Source organism: Schistocerca gregaria, chromosome 2 (genome assembly GCF_023897955.1).
Source record: "Schistocerca gregaria isolate iqSchGreg1 chromosome 2, iqSchGreg1.2, whole genome shotgun sequence".
Classification (NCBI taxonomy): Eukaryota; Metazoa; Arthropoda; class Insecta; order Orthoptera; family Acrididae; genus Schistocerca; species Schistocerca gregaria.
The window spans coordinates 971592909-971612198 of record NC_064921.1 but is presented as its reverse complement, the minus strand read 5'-3'; the positions used below and the strand labels follow the sequence as shown (position 1 = coordinate 971612198).

General features: G+C 50.0%; 1 non-coding gene across 1 annotated transcript; it reads left to right on the top strand.

The window, feature by feature from the left end:
* Nucleotides 1-10228: 10228 nt before the first annotated feature.
* Nucleotides 10229-10300, top strand: Trnaq-cug (transfer RNA glutamine (anticodon CUG)). Its single transcript has one exon. It is a non-coding gene; the product is annotated as a tRNA-Gln (tRNA).
* Nucleotides 10301-19290: the final 8990 nt, after the last annotated feature.

Genomic DNA, 19290 nt, shown 5'->3' with positions numbered 1-19290 from the left:
TAAATTCTTCTACAGGAATGTCAACATCATGAAAAGGGTGGATAGGAACGTAGTGAAATCAGACTCCTTCATTCTTACTTTCAATACCCCCAAACTCCCAGAACACGTCAAGGCAGGATTTCTTCGACTGAACGTCCGGTCTTATGTCCCAAACTCAATGCCCTGTTTCAAGTGCCAGCGTTTTGGGCATACAACTCAAGGGTGTAAGGGAGAAGCGATGTGTGGCAACTGTAGTAAGGCTGTCCATGACGGAATTGACTGTTGGTCGCCTGTCAGATGCATAAACTGTTCTGAAAGCACCCTGTTTGGAGTAGGGACTGTACAATCTTCCTAGAGGAACGTAAAATACAAGAAATAAAAACTAAGTGTATCCCCTACAGTGAAGCCAAAAAGATCTTTAAGGCCATGCAGCCCCCCCCCCCCCCCCCCACATTCGTTACGTTCTTGGCTTCCGTTGTTCAGAAGCCGCCTCTGAAGGTCGATGCATCTACTCAGATGGAGGTTGTTAGTGTTGGCACGAACATGTGCACATATGAGTGCACTTGCAAGGCAGCAACTGTATCAGAGCCTGCAGCCCCTCCTAGAACAGCAGAGAAAGGTACAGTAGCTCACATTGAAGAGCCCAGGCATCTCCGACTGCTGATGCTGTTCCAAAGTCCAGCATGGTCATAAACGCCCCAGCTCCGGTTCCAGCAAAGCCCTCTAAACAAAGGAAAGCCCATGTGAAGCAGCACCAGCAGCTTAAATCGGCTGGTAAGCCCTCGGATCATGTTAATGTGGTCTCGCTAGACGCTTCATCAGACTCGTCCCCACAGCTGATGAAGTCTGAGATTATGGGGCAGTCATCTCGCCCCAAGACGGAGCCTCCACGAGCTGCAGTCTCCCCACCTCGGCGGAAAGAGAGGCAGAAAATACAACCACCATGATGGCTCCCATACTACAATGGAACATGCAAGGGTTCAGGACACATGTGGAGGAACTAAGTCTATTGATTCAGGATGGACCTATGTGTGTGTGTCTGTAAGAGACAAATTTCAGTGAAACATACACCCAGAGCTACGTGGTTATGTCCTCCACAAAAAGGACGACCTGAGTGGACACATAGCCCGAGGAGGAGTAGGTATCTTCGTGATCACCGACTACCACTCCTCGCCTTTCTCCCTCACGACGGATTTACAGGCAGTTGCAATATTAGTACATGTGCGCCAACGTGTTTATTGCTTGTTGGACTTTTCTTCGTGTATTATTATGGTCGTGGAACAAGGGACCGATGACCTAAGTAGTCTGGTCCCTTTAACCCCCACAAACCAACCAACCAACCAACATGTGCGCCATATGCTAACAGTATGTTCGCTTTACCTGCCCCCACATGATGTGCTTGACGAAGAGGCTCTCAGTGATTTTCTTACACAGCTCCCCCACCCCTTCATCCTCTGTGGTGATTTTAATGCACACAATATGCTTTGGAGCTCTGTGAGTACTTGCCCCAGGGGTAGAGCAATTGAGAGGCTTCTTCTGTCTACCAGTGCCCTTTTGCTAAATTCAGGTCACAGCACGCATTTTTGCATTGCAACTGGGTCGTTCTCTGCCATTGATCTATCGCTTTGCTCTCCAGCCATCACCCACACTGCTGCATGGGACGTGGTTGATGACTTACATGGCAGCGATCACTTCCCCATCCGGATTCACCTGCCACTTGCAGGGGAACGAGAAAGGAAACTGCCTCGATGAGAGCTCGGTAGAGCCAACTGGGCACTGCATAGTCAACTCGCCCAGTTTGAACATCGGGTCAGTGTCCAGGAATGGGTGGATCATATTACTGGAGTGATCCACCGCGCCAGTGAAGCGTCCATCCCACAGTCCACAGGACAACTGAAGCGGCAGCCTGTCCCTTGGTGGAGCGAGGAATGCCGCTGTGTAATTAGGGCTAGGCGGGCAGCTCTGCGTAGGTTCAAATGCCGGCCAACTGTAGAGAACCTTGCAGCTTTTCGGGTGGCGAGGTCAAAGTGTCATCGGATTATACGAGAGAGCAAGAAGAGGTCGTGGCAGGCGTTCCTGGACTCCATCAACCGTCCCACTTGTTCCACAAAAGTATGGGAAGCCATCTAGAGGATTTCCGGTAAACATAGCCGTTTACCGATAGCTGCTGTCCTGAAGCAGGGATGCCTCCAAACGACACCCAGAGCCATTGCTCAGACGCTGGCAGAGCATTTTGCACAAAGTACTGCCACTGCAAATCAGGATCGAGCGTTTCGTCGCTATCGGGCGACTGACGAAAGAGCGAACTTGTGGACGACTTTGCTTTTTTTCTGTTCCTCCTCCAGTGTTGCAACCGTGAGCTGGTAGTTGCAGCTAACAGTGCGGCGGTTAGAGGAGTGGGCTGCAAAGACGGGTTTTCGGTTCTCTGCCGATGAGTGTGTTTGTGTTCATTTTAATCGTTCTCGTCGTCTTTTTACTTTGCCTGCCTTGCATATGGGGGATACTGTCCTACATTTTAGAAACACAGTGCGTTTTCTGGGCCTAATTTTTGACTCCAGGTTGTCATGGCTGCCACACCTACGTGACTTGAAAGCCAGAACCCTGAAGGCACTCAACATCCTCAAGTGCCTCAGCCACAGGTCTTGGGGAGCGGACAGGGCGCGTTTCCTTCAGTTTTACCGAGCTTTCGTGCGCTCACGGTTGGACTATGGGTGCACAGTATATGGGTCAGAAAGGCCTTCTTATTTGAAGATCCTTGACGCTGTTCACCATGCTGGGATTCGACTGGCCACGGGTGCTTATCGGACCAATCCCATACCCAGCCTCTGTGCTGAGGCTGGGGAACCGCCACTTACCATCCGGCGGCAGCTCCTGCTGGTGCGCCAGGCTAAGAAGTTTCTTGCAGCTCCCAGCTCGCCTGCTCACCATGTTGTTGCCCATCCACCTCTGGACCGCCTTTTTTCCCGCAGTCTCGGAGCTAGGTCGCCGTTTGGGATCCGTGTGCAACGTGTACTAGAGTCCCTCGGTGTGGAGTCTTTACAACCCCAAATCCAGGGTTTTAACCACCTGCAACCCTGGTTACTTAAGAGGCCTGGCGTGATTTTAGATTTATTGCAGTACAGGAGAGATGGCATTCCTGCCACCGTCTTTAATGCAGCATTTTCTGCCATTTTATCTGAGCACCTAGACTATGTAGCTGTTTTACGGATGGGTCGAAACAAGGGGATTCTGTTGGTTGCTCAGTTGTTTTTCCAGATCGTGTCTTCAAGGACCGCCTGCCTCAGACTTTCGCTGTCATTGGTGCAGAATTGTCTGCGATCTAGCGGGCACTGGAGCACATCAGACATTCTTCCTCTCCTAAATTTCTTGTCTGTTCCGATTCACTCAGTGCCCTTCACTTATTGCTGCGTTTGTATACGGCAGACAAAACTGTCCAGACCATCCAGGATGCCCTCCTCTGACAACAGCGACTGGGGAAGGTTGTAGCTTTCTGCAGGGTTCCGGGGCATGTCGGCATTGCTGGGAATGAAAGGGCAAATCTCGCAGCCAAGGAGGCGTGTCTCGCCCCACAAGTATCTCAGTGTGCTATCCCCTTGCGCGCACTCACCTCGCTGTTGAGCTCACGGGTTAAGTGTCGGTGGGAGGATGAGTGGCTGGAAGTGACTGACAATAAGCTCCGTATAGTCAAGCCCACAACGACGGGACGAGGTTCTCCTCACTCGGCTTCGAATAGGTCACAGCCCTATGACGCATTGCTACCTGCTCCGGCGAGAGGACCCTCCAATGTGTGTTGCTTGCGGCGTCCAGATCACTGTGGGCCACGTTTTACTGAATTGCGTTTTATTTTCTGACCAGCGGGCTTCAGCTGACCTGCCAGCGGACCTGCCATCTCTTTTAGGCAACACTCGGACGCCCCCCTGTGGGTTCGGGGGTAAGAATAGGCCCACGGTATTCCTGCCTGTCGTAAGAGGCGACTAAAAGGAGTCTCAAACGTTTCGGCCTTATGTGATGGTCCCCTACCGGGTTTGACCTCCATCTTCTAAATTCTTCCGAAGAGCGAGCTGATAGGGGAAGGGCGCCTTACAAGGTGCAATGTGTCCATCGCTCATTACCATCTCCAGCTTGGTTGGTCGTCGTCGCATAGCTGTCCCGCCCACTCACCATCTCTAGGGCGTGGCTTTGTTCCTGGGTGCGGTTTTTTGCAGTCTGCTCTGCTGTGTCGCTTTATGCGCCAATGACGATCATGGACTACATTTCACCTGAAATCCAGCACGGTAGCCAGTCCGTTGTGGTGGGGCCGCCATGTACCCTGTCGGTTGTAGCCCCCTGACAACACAGGGATCGCTCTACTGATGCCTGCGCCGTTAACTCCCCGCGTATGCCAAGGAGTAGATGCCTGTCTCCTTGGGGCATCGGGACTCCCGGCAATGGCCATCCCGCCAGGTGGTCGTTGCTGAGGCTGGGTGGCGCCCGTGGGGAGGGCCCTTGGTCGGAGTAGGTGGCATCAGGGCGGATGACCCGCGATGAAGCGTGGTACATCATCTCTTGCTGGCGGCCAGCCGCCAGCAGTCTCTAAGCGTTCTCGGCCTCAATATAACGCTCAGGCATATGATCCACAATCGTTCCCCTCCCTGGCCACACCATGGGAGGAACGAAAGGCTACGGTTGGCAGCGAACCTTATTCACCTCGCTATTTAGTCTGTACACGAGTCGATGGGGAATCGTTTATGGCGACCAAGCCTCAGTTTTTTGTCGAGCACTTGGAGGACAAGTTTGGGGAGGTGGAGGGCTTGTCCAAAATGCGTTCTGGGGCAGTATTGATCAAAACGGCATCCTCTGCACAGTCACGGCGGTTACTCGCTTGTGACAAGTTGGGGGATATTTCCGTCACGATCACACCCCATAAGAGTCTCAACATGGTCCAGGGCATTATATTCCATAGGGACCTACTCTTGCAGTCAGACGACGAGCTACGCGCCAATTTAGAACGGCGGGGTGTTCACTTCGTCCGGCGCGTCCATCGGGGTCCGAGGGATAATCAGGTAGCCACCGGTGCCTTCATCTTGGCCTTCGAGGGTGACGTCCTACCCGAAAAGGTCAAGGTGATGGTCTACCGATGTGATGTGAAGCCCTATATCCCTCCCCCGATGAGGTGTTTCAAATGCTGGAAGTTCGGCCACATGTCATCTCGGTGTACTTCCAGCATGACATGCAGAGATTGTGGACGCCCTTCACATCCTAATACTGCATGTGCGCCGCCTCCCATCTGTGTGAACTGCGGCGAACACCATTCCCCTTGCTCGCCAGACTGCAAGGTTCTACTGAAAGAACGAAGGATCATGGAATATAAGACCCTGGACCGCATGACCTATACTGAGGCTAAGCGGAAATACGAGAGGCTACATCCTGTGGCTCTGACCAGCTCCTATGCCACCGCTGCCAAAACAGTAGTTTTGTCATCTGCTGCACCGATTCCACTGAACACTCTGAGCCGGAATACTACACCTGCCCCCTTGATGGTGGGGGGCACTTCCCCATCTGTTGCTCCTGCACCACCTACCTCAGGAGCAACGACCCCCCAACCATCGGGGACACAAGTCCCCAACTCTAAGCCGGAGAAGCGTCCGACTTCTTCGGCGACTCTCTCTCGCAAGGGATCCCTCGGGTCCCTCCCTTCCCAGGTTTCCACCTCTGGGAAGGGTGACGTCAGCCAATGGCTGAAAAGCAGGCCAGCGGCTAGTCGCAGGGCTTCCCGCTCCTCCTCCGTCCCGGAGACTGACTCGGTGGAGCCCTCCCAGCCAGTAAAGCCCAAGGAGCAGAGAGAGAAGACGAAGAAGAAGAAGGCCTCTAAGGCCAAGGAACGCGCGGTGGCATCCGCCCCACCGCTCCATACAGGCTCTGCGTCTGAGGATGAGGTGGAGATCATGGCGTCCGCTGAGGACCTCGATCTCGCCATACCCTCAGACGCCAAGGACGCCGATTGTACTGGTCCTCGATCGGTGCCAGCAGGTGACCCAGTGACGTGATCTGCCTCCTCGGTCCCTTCACGCCTATTTCGCCCATGGACAATGTGATTCTCCAGTGGAACTGCAGCGGTTTTTTCCACCACCTTGCTGAGCTCCGCCAACTCGTCAGCAGTCACCCTTTCTTCTGCATTGCCCTCCAGGAAACGTGGTTTCCGGCAATGCGGACCCCTGCCCTACGAGGGTATCGGGGTTATTATAAGAACCGGGCAGCTTATGAGAGGGTGTCTGGTGGAGTCTGCGTCTACGTCCTTAACACTATCTACAGCGAGTGTGTGCCTCTTCATACACCCTTAGAGGCTGTCGCTGTAAGGATGTGGACGCCTCAGCCTATTACTGTCTGCAGTTTGTACCTTCCGCCGGATGGTGATGTCTCTCGTCATGTGTTGGCTGCATTGATAGGACAACTGCCGCCTCCCTTTGTGTTGCTGGGCGACTTTAACGCCCATAACCCCTTGTGGGGTAGCGCCGCGATTACTGGCCGGGGCAGAGATGTCGAGACTCTTCTGTCACAGCTTGACCTCTGCCTTTTAAACACGGGAGAGGCGACCCACTTTAGTGCGGTCCATGGCTCGTTTTCGGCCATTGACCTTTCTATTTGCAGCCCCGGACTTTCACCATCCATCCAGTGGAGGGTCCATGACGACTTATGTGGTAGTGACCATTTCCCCATCTTTCTGTCACTGCCACAGCGTCACTCTTCTGAACGCCCCTCCAGATGGGCTCTGAATAAGGCTGATTGGGACTTATTTACATCTGTCGCAGTGATCGCACCTCCTTCCACTGATCCAATTGATGCGGTGGTTCAGTCGGTCACCACCAGCATCGTTTCTGCGGAGGCATCTGCGATTCCCTGTCCATCCGGGGCACCTCGGCGGAGGACTGTGCCGTGGTGGTCGCCCGAGATCGCAGAGGCGATTCGAGATCGCCGGCGGGCTCTTCAGCGCCATAAGCGGCACCCGTCGTTGGAGACCCTCATTGCTTTTAAACAGTTCCGCGCCCGAGCCCGACGCCTTATTCGCCAACGGAAGCAGGAGTGCTGGGAACGTTATGTTTCCACCATTGGCGTCCGTACCTCCGCATCGCAGGTTTGGGCCAAGATTCGGCGACTCCAAGGCTATCGGCCACCTGTCTCTGTCCCTGGGCTTTCGCTGAATGGAGCAGTGTGCACCGACTCCGACACGATTGCGGACCGGTTAGCAGAGCATTTTGCTCAGTGTTCCGCGTCAACGAACTACCCGTTGGCCTTCCGCTCCCGGAAAGAGCGGTTGGAAAGTCGGAGGCTTTCCTTTCACACGCGCCACGCGGAGTCGTACAATTCTCCTTTCAGCGAATGGGAATTCCAGAGCGCACTTTCTGCTTGCCCTGATACGGCTCCTGGACCAGACCGCATTCACAGCCACATGCTGAAACACCTCTCAGTGCCTTGCCAGCGACGCCTCCTAGATCTTTTCAATCGCGTCTGGGTCGAGGGTGTTTTCCCGTCTCAATGGCGGGAAAGCATAGTCCTCCCCGTATTGAAACCTGGCAAGAACCCGCTGGAGGTGGACAGCTATCGCCCCATAAGCCTCACCAACGTTCCTTGCAAGTTGCTGGAACGTATGGTGAGCCGGAGGTTGAGTTGGCTCCTCGAGTCTCGGGGCCTTCTGGCTCCGTCTCAGGGTGGGTTCCGTAAAGGCCGCTCTGCCGTCGATAATCTGGTCTCCCTGGAGTCTGCCATCCGTACAGCCTTTGCGCGCCGCCAACATCTGGTTGCCGTCTTCTTCGACATGCGGAAGGCATACGATACGACTTGGCGCCATCACATCCTGGCCACACTTCATGGGTGGGGCCTTAGGGGCCCGCTCCCGATTTTTATTCAGAATTTTCTTTCGTATCGTTCCTTCCGCGTGCAAGTAGCTGCGTCGCATAGTTCCTCCCGGGTCCAGGAGAACGGGGTCCCACAGGGGTCTGTCCTCAGTGTGTCCCTGTTTTTAATTGCCATCAATGGGCTTGTTGAGGCGGTGGGGTCGTCCGTCGCGGCTTCTTTATATGCGGACGACTTCTGCCTATATTACAGCTCCAGTGGCATCGCCGCTGCTGAACGGCAGCTGCAAGGTGCCATCCGCAAGGCGCAGTCATGGGCTGTAGCGCACGGCTTCCAGTTTTCGGCCGCGAAGACCTGCGTTATGCATTTCTGCCGGCGTCGCACGGTTCACCCTGAGCCGCGCCTTTACCTTGACGGTGAACCTCTTGCTGTGGTCGCGACGCATCGGTTCTTGGGACTGGTGTTCGATACCCGGTTGACTTGGCTGCCCCATATTAGGCAGCTGAAGCAAACATGCTGGCGGCACTTAAACGCTCTCCGTTGCTTAAGCCACACCAGGTGGGGTGCCGACCGGTCCACCCTCCTCCACCTATATCAAGCGCTGATCCAGTCCCGCCTTGATTATGGGTGTGTGGCGTACGGTTCTGCCTCGCCTTCGGCGTTGCGATTGCTGGATCCCATACACCACTGCGGGATCCGCCTCGCCACGGGAGCGTTCTGGACAAGCCCCGTCGACAGCATACTTGTGGAGGCTGGTGTCCCTCCATTGCGGTTCCGGCGTGACCGCCTTCTGGCCGCCTATGCCGCGCACGTTTATAGCATGCCAGGGCATCCAAACTACCGTCTCCTGTTCCCGCGCTCGATCGTCCATGTTCCAGACAGGCGGCCCCGGTCAGGGTGTCCCATTGCGGTTCGCCTCCGGGACCTTCTCCGTGGCCTTGACTTTTTTCCTCTGCCGCCTGTTTTCCGGGCCAATCTCCGTCTGCCCCCGTGGAGTGTGCCCCGACCGTGCCTTCGGCTCGACTTGGCACAGGGTCTGAAGGTCTCAGTGCCTCCGGAGGCCCCTTCGCCGCCGCTTGCTTTCCATCCTGGCCGAGTTTCCGAACGCGGCGGTGGCCTACACAGACAGTTCGGTAGTCTCTGGTCACACTGGTTACGCTCTCACTCTACGGGATTATTGTGAGCAACGGTCATTGGCAGCGGGCTCCAGTGTATACACTGCCGAGTTGGTTGCCATCTATCGTGCCCTAGAGTTTCTCCGCTCCCGCTCAGGTGAGTCCTTTGTCATCTGTAGTGACTCCCTGAGCGGTTTACGAGCTCTTGACCAGTGTTTCCCTCGTTCCCGTCTGGTGATGGCCATCCAGGAGTCCCTCCATACTCTCGTCCGTTGCGGCCGCTCTGTCACCTTTGTTTGGTCCCCGGGTCACGTCGGCATCCCGGGTAACGAGCGGGTTGACGAACTGGCGAAACAGGCGGTCAGTTCCCCGGCCATGGAGATCGGTCTTTTAGAGAGTGACGTCCGATCCGTATTGCGGCAGAAGGTCCTTGCTGCTTGGCGTGATGAGTGGCGCACCCTGCCCTCTCCCAACAAACTTCGGGCAGTCAAGGAGACAACCAGTGTGTGGCGCTCCTCCATGCGGGGGTCTCGCAAGGACGCTGTCGTCCTCTGCCGGCTCCGCATAGGACATACCCGGCTCACGCACGCGTATCTCTTGTGCCGTGACGACCCGCCTCTCTGTCGCTGCGGATTGGCCCTGACCGTGGTACACGTCTTACTCGACTGCCCACTTTTAACTGCCCTCAGGCAGACGTTCGCGCTGCCTGATACACTCCCTGCTCTTTTAACCGATGACTCTACTATGGCTGACTCAGTTCTCCGTTTTATTCGAGCAGGGGGTTTTTATCATTCAATATGAGAGGCCCCTTTTATTTTTTTTTAGTGTCGACTGTGGCTTTTGGCCTGGGGTTTTAGTTTGTGGTGTTTTAATGTGTCCCTTGGTTGTTGGCCTTTCCAGTTTTATTTTCATGGTCGGCCAATGACCGTCGCACTCTGTGTGTCTTTTAATCTCTTTTCTCTGGTCTTCGTCTATGTCTTTCTTGTACTGTGTCGTCCCTTGTCGTCTCCGTTATGTGTTTATTGCTTGTTGGACTTTTCTTCGTGTATTATTATGGTCGTGGAACAAGGGACCGATGACCTAAGTAGTCTGGTCCCTTTAACCCCCACAAACCAACCAACCAGCTACTCAGCGCGGCCATATAGACGCACAGGAAATGCAATCATCGGCTGCAACTGCAAACATTGCCCAGATTAAGTTTTATAATGCTCGATGGTGTCGATTAGGTTAAAATATGCAAGTAGGAAGTGTCTGAAGTATGTCAGAGGACTGCTAAGTGTATTACGAGTCTTATCCTGCTGTCTGGTTCCATGGTGTAACGGTTAGCACTCTGCACTCTGAATCCAGCGATCCGAGTTCGAATCTCGGTGGAACCTTCGTTTAGTCTAAATTTTCTGTAATAAGAGTTTGTCGCTGAGGAAGTAGCAGCAATAGGCTCACGGCGTTAGTTTCTACGTTTGTGTAAAAAACGATGCGTCCATAAAACGGTCGAATATTGGTGCGACTTTGTGACCTATATAGAACATTAAACGAGTAATACCTGTAAGAGCAAGCAATTTTACGATAATTCGAAGAAATATCATTATCCCACGAAGGTTAAAAATCCCATGATTATCAACTAGCTATTACAAGCTGAGCAAATGAATTTCCTTTAAAATAGGTTTAAAACATAGGGAGGTTCTGACTCAGTGGGCATGCTCTGGAGCCTCTTTGCTCCTGAGATTAGAAAAACAGTCCTCTGGGCCGGATTTGAACCAGCGACCTATGGATAACTGTGAATCCTCCACTACAGTCCACCGCTCTACCAACTTTTTTTTTCTTTCTTTTTTTTCTTTTTTTTCTTTTTTCCTTTTTTTTTAAATTTTTTTTGGGCCTCCCTTCTCCCCACACAGCCCATCCATTCGCTCTCCTTTTATGCCTTCTTCGGCGAGCTTCTATGCTATCGACTGATTTTTTTTTCAAATTTACTGTGACAGTTAGGGAAATGAAATGATGTTTGGCTTCTTCGCCATGTGAGGCTTCTCCTCCGTAGAACTGAAAATTGAAAAATTAAGGCTTCTTGGAAATTAATAAATTGTCACTCTTGCTTCATACTGAAAAAAATTAAACAAAAATAGAAAGATTGTAACTGAGGAACACGTGCAAGAAGCTTCCACTGCATTGTGTGCAACGAAACCACCTTCCGATATTACCGAGATCCTGGAAAATCATCATAGATGAAAGTAGTTGCTGGAGATATGGGGTTCATCCAGCAGTAAGTGTGAAGCCGCAGTGCCGTTTCGGGGTTCTGTCCGAGGCCTTCACGGCTACCGTAGCGGCCCTGGGGCACACGAAGTCCCCACCGTACTTCACCCTCAACAGCGATCCCCTACTTTGGCCTGTGACTACATTTTTCGTAGACGAGGGCTATTAAGATGTTTATCCAATCCCTTGTCTCTGAAACAGAATGTGTAACATGTTACCAAAAGTTTTTTTGTGGTCCCTGCGCGTACATATCTGATAACATTTTGCTCGTTCGTATAATTCGTATTCTAAAACACGGTCATTGCCGTGTTCAGATATAACGTAATGTACATAATTGCCAAACAACCACAACACAGCATTGGTTTTCTGGACAGGGAAGAAAACACCATCGGGGAAGAGTAATTTTTCAACATTGATCTCAGTACTAACAATTCTGGTTATAAAGGCTACCCGCCGTTGGAGTCCCCTCCATATTTCGGCGTATCCGCCACAGAGAAAGCGGTGGATCAATGTGTCAACTGCGTCACATCGGGTGCACACAATCGTGTCACTAAGACCAATGGAGTGCAACTTTTCGTTAGTGGAAACTACGTTATTAACAACTCGGTACCAGGTTGCCTGAATGTCGGAAGACAGTTCACGATTACTAATATTTTTCCAAATTCTTTTCCAGTCTTTGTCGGGATATCTGCACTCCATTTTGTTGACATGTTCTTTCGTTGTTAAGAGTTCCATTAATTTCCTGCAATTCCTTGATTGTGGATTCGTGACAATACTGTCCATGTAGCTAATCTCTAAAAAGAACTGGCGAATATATTTCAATTTATAATTAATTCCGCCTATATTTATGGGTGGACGTAAATTTTCTGGCTGTAGGAGGTGATACAGCCTGGCTGTAATACTATGTGGATGTTTTTCTATAATTTGTAGGGTCCTCTTTATATATAACGCCGTAGTCTTCCGCCATATATCTGTTAAACCTAGGCCACCTTCAGCGGAAGGTAACGTAACTGTACCGACTGCTACTCTAAAAATATTCCCTGTCCATATAAATCGGCAAATGATACTCATTATACGTTTGGCAATGGGTTTCGAAACTGGCAATATTTGACCTATATATATAGCTTTTGATAAAATGGACCAATTAATTATTCTGATTCGTTGTTTAATGTTCAGATGTCTGGTCTGATTGAGTATTGTGGCTCCTCTGATTGTATCCAGTACTTTCTTCCAATTGTAGGTCATGGTCTGAAGCGGACATCGGTAAAAGGTGACACCCAGAGCGGTGTGACGATCGACGGAGCGTGCCCATTCCAAACGGACATCTTGAAGACCTTTAAGATTTAAAAACGAACTCTTCACCTCGTTAACCCTAGCGCCTGTAGCTTCACAAAAGATCTGAATATTCGTAGTTAATTTCTCTAAATCTTCGTTACTACGAATAACCACTCCAACGTCATCAGCATATGCATTGGTGACGTTGTTAACGCCAGATATCGTGATGCCCTCAAGATAGACATCGAGTCTCCTTAGTAAAGGCTCCAGTGCAACAACATACAGGAGCATTGACAAAGGACTTCCCTGCGGGACGCCGTTGCGAATTTCAATGGGTGGAGTGAAATGCCCATTTACAGACACTTGTGTGTGGATGCCTTCAACAATGTTAATTAAAACTTGCACAAAATGTTGACTAAAACCCACATAGGTCAACGTTCTGAACAAAAATAAGTGGTTGACCCTGTCAAAAGCCTTTGAGAAGTCGATAAAGGCAAGGCCTCCTGGTGAGGATGACGTTGCAAAAATTGCAGAGACATCCCTATATTCACAAACAGTTTTAAAAATATTCCGCCCCGAGAGACAGGTTTGGTGGTCACCTATGATCTTCTCCATTAGAGGTCTCAGTCTTTCCTTCAGTACACGTGCAATTATTTTATAATCCGAGTTCATCAAACATATTGGTCTCAATTGATTGAGATCTTTAACTGTCGCGTTCCTTCCCTTTGGTATTAGCACAGTTACGCTTTCTTTGAACTCGCGTGGAACAGTAACACCTTGCAACACTTCATTTATCACTTCTGTGAATTGATTACCGATGAGAGGCCAAAATTTACAATAAAACTCTACAGGCCAGCCATCAGGCCCTAGGGACTTACGGGTAGGCGAATATTTAAGTATATCAAACACCTCCTCACATGTGATCGCAGTGGTAAGGGACACATTGTCCTCGTCATTGAGAACGTTGTCGATACCTGTAGTTCGTAGCAAATCGTTCGCACAGTCTAGATTATACCGGGTATCAGTATATAACGTACGATAAAATCCATAAACTGCATTTAAAATGTCAGAGTGTTCCGTCAGCACCCGGTTATCGCCCACTCTAAGACAAGCAATAAACGCTCGTCTTCTATTTCTTTCATGTTCGAGTAAGTGGTACAGCGATGCGTTTTCGTCCTCCACCGTTGTCGGGACACGAGATTTAATTTTTAAACCCTCCAGCTGTTGTCGCTTGAGACTTATGAGGTGAGCCTTGATCTTCTTTATTTCAATGAAAACCTCATCAGTCATCTGCTGAGCTGATAGTTCCCTTAAGCATGTATAGTAAAATTCAACGGTATTGCGAGACCACATCGGTCGCTCCCTCCCGTAAGCTATTAGGGATGATCTCAATTTCTTTTTAGCACATGAGGTCCACCACGCAAGGCGAGAGCTGTATTTATGGCGCATACGTAGAGCAGCCTGCCATACCTCCGCTACTGTTCTTGATAGGGCACCCTCGAACAACATATGGGTATTCAGCTTCCATAAGGGGCGACCCCAATACGTTCCTTGCTTCTGAAACCGAATGCTGCATTTCACTGCGTGATGGTCCGAAAAGGTAGTGGGAATGACTTCGATACTACTGATTTTATTTTCCAGGTTTGCTGTGACGTATATTCTGTCTATTCTGCTTTGCGAGCGACTACTGATGTACGTAAATTTGACTAACGTGGGGTATTTGCTTTCCCACACGTCTGTCCACTTCGTGTTTGTCACCAAAGCCGCCAGTTCCCTGGAGAAGTTAAAATTTGGTCGCTGATCCTTTTTGTGAAGTACACAATTAAAGTCACCACCGATTAAAGCTTCCGCCGGATTCCCCTTAAGTAAATAGACCATATCGTTCTTAAAAAAAATTTGCCCTATCATCTCTAGCGTTGTTACCAGAGGGGACATATACATTTAAAACAGTAGTAGTAAAAATTTTACAACTGATGCCCCTCCCATTTTCTAACAGACAGATATCCTTCACATCAATACCATCTTTGACAAGGATCGCAGTCCCACATGTGGCTTCCGGTGCAATATTTAAAATCTCTTGAAAACCTGGGACATAAAAGTTGTGGACATTAAATTCCTGTAGGAGGGCTATATCAGTATCCGACTGGTAAAGGAAATCTTTTAAAGAAGCGACTTTCGTTTCACTGCGAATCCAATTTATATTGATCGTGGTCACATTATATGTCAGTTCCGTTGGCATAGGTGCAGGTAAAAGAAATTGGGTAATGACGTATACCCCATGCAGAGTCACGTCTGTACCATTCCATTCTGTCTGTCAGAAAGAAAAATAGACATTAAAAAAAAAAAAAATTTAAATGCCACTAGCATGTGTCAGGTCCATCTCCATTCCGTGGTCGGTGCGATCTTCTTGGGCATCGGCCCAATCAAGTCCTTTTCCTGAGACAGTTCGGTCTAAATCCATAGTAGTGCCGGTCTGCAAACCTGCGACGCCAAGCGGTGCGCAAGGTTGTTGTTGAAGATCATCTGCATCGGCACGACTCATCTCCGCTTCAGTACACTCGTTAACTCGTGCTACTGGGCATTGTTATCGTAGTCGTTCATTATCCCTTAAATGTTTTAACTTTTCCCGCAATGCAGGAGCTAAACTCTCTGTTGCTTTGTGTGCCAATCTCCTCTTCTTGCCTTTCTTCGAAGATCTCTTCGGCGATCTAGCAGGAGAAGAAGTTTGCGACCTGTCAGGAGAAGTACCGGATGATACGTCTGACGTCGCCTGTTCCTTTTTTCGGACAAAAGTCCGCGTATCGCATTCCACAACGGCAGAAGGAGGCGCATCTTTTTCCATGGCTCCCACTGGTAGCAACCCAGTCTCCAATTCTACACTATCGCTCGTTGTGGTTTCCTTGACGCAAGTGTCTTCTGTGGGCGCCAACGTGAAACCAATGTCCAGATTGCTATCTTCGTTCATAGTTCCCGCAGAGTGGATGCCTGGAGCGTCCACTCCTCGGAAGCTAGTGGCAATATCCTCACGTTGGTGGGAATCCTGACGTCGCAAGGAAACCTCCGTTGCGGGTATTTGGGGATCTTCGGCCGAGTCCGCGGAAGAACGAGCAACCACAGTGGGAGAGTTGGAAAAAGTTGGCGTCGGCAGTGATTCGAGGGGCGCGGAGCTGATCGGCAGACCATCCGCAAATCTAGAGCTTGAAGCCGGAGTATCATCGACAACCGCCCGCGAGGCAGCAGGCTCCCCGCGCACAGGCGGCACCGACTCGCCTCGGCTGCGGAAGTCAGCAGCGGCAGCGTATGACAACTTCATACCAACAACAGGGCCGGAACTCGGCATCTCGTCACGCGGTAACTGCGGGACACGCCTCCGTGAACATTCTGCACGAATGTGTTCCGTGGAATTGCATAAAGCGCAAGTCCGCGGTTGCCCATCATAGATAATCAAAGCACGATACCCACAAATATTAAGATAAGAGGGGACATGCTTCTGTAATTCACTCTTAATTTGCCTTACGCCGTTCAAGACAGGAAACATATGAGCTTCAGACCACCTTTCTGCCACATTGGAAATAATTCTGCCATAAGGCCGAAGGGCAACATTAAGTTCTTCGGGCGGAATTTCAAAAGGGAGCTCAAACACTCTGATCGTACGAATCCCGTACCCAGCATGACTAACAGCAACGTCACTCACATTCCCATCAGAATGATTAAACTTCACGCTACCTCCGCAACGATCCACAATGGAACTACATAATTCTGGACTTTTCATCTTCAGATACACAGCATTTGTCACAAACGAGAGATAAACTCCGACAACATCATCACCGTTAATCAATAATTTTTCGATAAACCATGCTTTAATTTCAAATGCTTTAGGTCGAACGAAATTTCGATCGAAAGTAAACTTGATTGTGTCTTTCCTCAGATAATTAGACCTATTCATTCTAGAACTTCATGAATACAAGTGCAACACGAATAGCGGCTTAGCAGCACCACTAACCTCAAACGCAGCGACTCAGCCTGTGTTTACTACAGCCAGACGTCCAGCTCCGCCACACGTCCGTCCCGCTCGGCGGCTGACTCGCAACTGAACTGAGCTACCAGAAGCTCTGTATACTTTCTTCTTCCTACTCATTGCTTTACGTCCGTCCCTGTCTGCCGTCTGCACACACTGCTACTCAGCGCGGCCATATAGACGCACAGGAAATGCAATCATCGGCTGCAACTGCAAACATTGCCCAGATTAAGTTTTATAATGCTCGATGGTGTCGATTAGGTTAAAATATGCAAGTAGGAAGTGTCTGAAGTATGTCAGAGGACTGCTAAGTGTGTTACGAGTCTTATCCTGCTGTCTGGTTCCAAGTTGCGGGTCAGCCGCCGAGCGGGACGGACGTGTGGCGGAGCTGGACGTCTGGCTGTAGTAAACACAGGCTGAGTCGCTGGGTTTGAGGTTAGTGGTGCTGCTAAGCCGCTATTCGTGTTGCACTTGTATTCATGAAGTTCTAGAATGAATAGGTCGAATTATTTGAGGAAAGACACAATCAAGTTTACTTTCGATAGAAATTTCGTTCGACCAAAAGCATTTGAAATTAAAGCATGGTTTATCGAAAAAGTATTGATTAACGGTGATGATGTTGTCGGAGTTTATCTCTCGTTTGTGACAAATGCTGTGTATCTGAAGATGAAAAGTCCAGACTTATGTAGTTCCATTGTGGATCGTTGCGGAGGTAGCGTGAAGTTTAATCATTCTGATGGGAATGTGAGTGACGTTGCTGTTAGTCATGCTGGGTACGGGATTCGTACGATCAGAGTGTTTGAGCTCCCTTTTGAAATTCCGCCCGAAGAACTTAATGTTGCCCTTCGGCCTTATGGCAGAATTGTTTCCAATGTGGCAGAAAGGTGGTCTGAAGCTCATATGTTTCCTGTCTTGAACGGCGTAAGGCAAATTAAGATTGAATTACAGAAGCATGTCCCCTCTTATCGTAATATTTGTGGGTATCGTGCTTTGATTATCTATGATGGGCAACCGCGGACTTGCGCTTTATGCAATTCCACGGAACACATTCGTGCAGAATGTTCACGGAGGCGTGTCCCGCAGTTACCGCGTGACGAGATGCCGAGTTCCGGCCCTGTTGTTGGTATGAAGTTGTCATACGCTGCCGCTGCTGACTTCCGCAGCCGAGGCGAGTCGGTGCCGCCTGTGCGCGGGGAGCCTGCTGCCTCGCGGGCGGTTGTCGATGATACTCCGGCTTCAAGCTCTAGATTTGCGGATGGTCTGCCGATCAGCTCCGCGCCCCTCGAATCTATGCCGACGCCAACTTTTTCCAACTCTCCCACTGTGGTTGCTCGTTCTTCCGCGGACTCGGCCGAAGATCCCAGAATACCCGCAACGGAGGTTTCCTTGCGTCGTCAGGATTCCCACCAACGTGAGGATATTGCCACTAGCTTCCGAGGAGTGGACGCTCCAGGCATCCACTCTGCGGGAACTATGAACGAAGATAGCAATCTGGACATTGGTTTCACGTTGGCGCCCACAGAAGACACTTGCGTCAAGGAAACCACAACGAGCGATAGTGTAGAATTGGAGACTGGGTTGCTACCAGTGGGAGCCATGGAAAAAGATGCGCCTCCTTCTGCTGTTGTGGAATGCGATACGCGGACTTTTGTCCGAAAAAAGGAACAGGCGACGTCAGACGTATCATCCGGTACTTCTCCTGACAGGTCGCAAACTTCTTCTCCTGCTAGATCGCCGAAGAGATCTTCGAAGAAAGGCAAGAAGAGGAGATTGGCACACAAAGCAGCAGAGAGTTTAGCTCCTGCATTGCGGGAAAAGTTAAAACATTTAAGGGATAATGAACGACTACGAGAACAATGCCCAGTAGCACGAGTTAACGAGTGTACTGAAGCGGAGATGAGTCGTGCCGATGCAGATGATCTTCAACAACAACCTCGCGCACCGCTTGGCGTCGCAGGTTTGCAGACCGGCACTACTATGGATTTAGACCGAACTGTCTCAGGAAAAGGACTTGATTGGGCCGATGCCCAAGAAGATCGCACCGACCACGGAATGGAGATGGACCTGACACATGCTAGTGGCATTTAAATTTTTTTTTTTAATGTCTATTTTTCTTTCTGACAGACAGAATGGAATGGTACAGACGTGACTCTGCATGGGGTATACGTCATTACCCAATTTCTTTTACCTGCACCTATGCCAACGGAACTGACATATAATGTGACCACGATCAATATAAATTGGATTCGCAGTGAAACGAAAGTCGCTTCTTTAAAAGATTTCCTTTACCAGTCGGATACTGATATAGCCCTCCTACAGGAATTTAATGTCCACAACTTTTATGTCCCAGGTTTTCAAGAGATTTTAAATATTGCACCGGAAGCCACATGTGGGACTGCGATCCTTGTCAAAGATGGTATTGATGTGAAGGATATCTGTCTGTTAGAAAATGGGAGGGGCATCAGTTGTAAAATTTTTACTACTACTGTTTTAAATGTATATGTCCCCTCTGGTAACAACGCTAGAGATGATAGGGCAAATTTTTTTAAGAACGATATGGTCTATTTACTTAAGGGGAATCCGGCGGAAGCTTTAATCGGTGGTGACTTTAATTGTGTACTTCACAAAAAGGATCAGCGACCAAATTTTAACTTCTCCAGGGAACTGGCGGCTTTGGTGACAAACATGAAGTGGACAGACGTGTGGGAAAGCAAATACCCCACGTTAGTCAAATTTACGTACATCAGTAGCCGCTCGCAAAGCAGAATAGACAGAATATACGTCACAGCAAACCTGGAAAATAAAATCAGTAGTATCGAAGTAATTCCC